Below are 723 nucleotides of genomic sequence, written 5' to 3'. Positions count from 1 at the left end.
ACTGTCCCATAAATCAATCCCGGGTTAGGTGCAGCACGGGTTAGATTCAGATTAAACTTCCTCTACACTGTCCAAACAAGCACTCCTCGTGCAGTTACAGCAAGGGTTATATACAAAGTAAAGCTCCCTCTTCACTCTCCCATCAAATACTCCCAGGCAGGGATATCACGTACTAGACACAGAGTAAAGATCCCTCTAAACTGTCTATTCAAACATTCCCCGTGATGGCACAGCTCGGGTTATATAGAAACTAAAACTCCCACTACGCCAGCCCATCAATACATCAACGTGCATGTACAGCACGGGTTCAATACATAGTAAAGCTCCATCTACACTGCCCCATCAAACACTCCCAGGGCAGGTAAAGCCCGTGTTATATACAGATTATATCTCCCTCTACATTGAGCCATCAACCACTCCCAGGACAGGTACACCACGGTTTAGATACAAATAAAGCTCCTTCAACATTTCCTCATCAAACATTCTCAGGGCTTGAACAAGCATGGGTTACATAAAAAGTAAAGCTCCCTCTACACTTTCCCAATAAACACTCCCAAGGCAAGGACAGCACGATCGAGATACAGTGTATATCTCCCTATACCCAGTGCCAGCAAACATTCCAAGTTCAGGTACAGCAAGGGTTTGATGCAGAGTACAACCCCCTTAACACTGTACCAGCAAACACTCCCAGGGCAGGGACAGCACGGACAACATACAGGTAAA

The sequence above is a fragment of the Somniosus microcephalus genome, unplaced genomic scaffold (genome assembly GCF_052327205.1).
Source record: "Somniosus microcephalus isolate GS21.2 unplaced genomic scaffold, FLI_Smic_1.0 unresolved_chr3, whole genome shotgun sequence".
NCBI classification, from domain to species: Eukaryota; Metazoa; Chordata; class Chondrichthyes; order Squaliformes; family Somniosidae; genus Somniosus; species Somniosus microcephalus.
The sequence above is the reverse complement of the archived record's forward strand: the minus strand, read 5'-3'. Positions refer to the sequence as shown.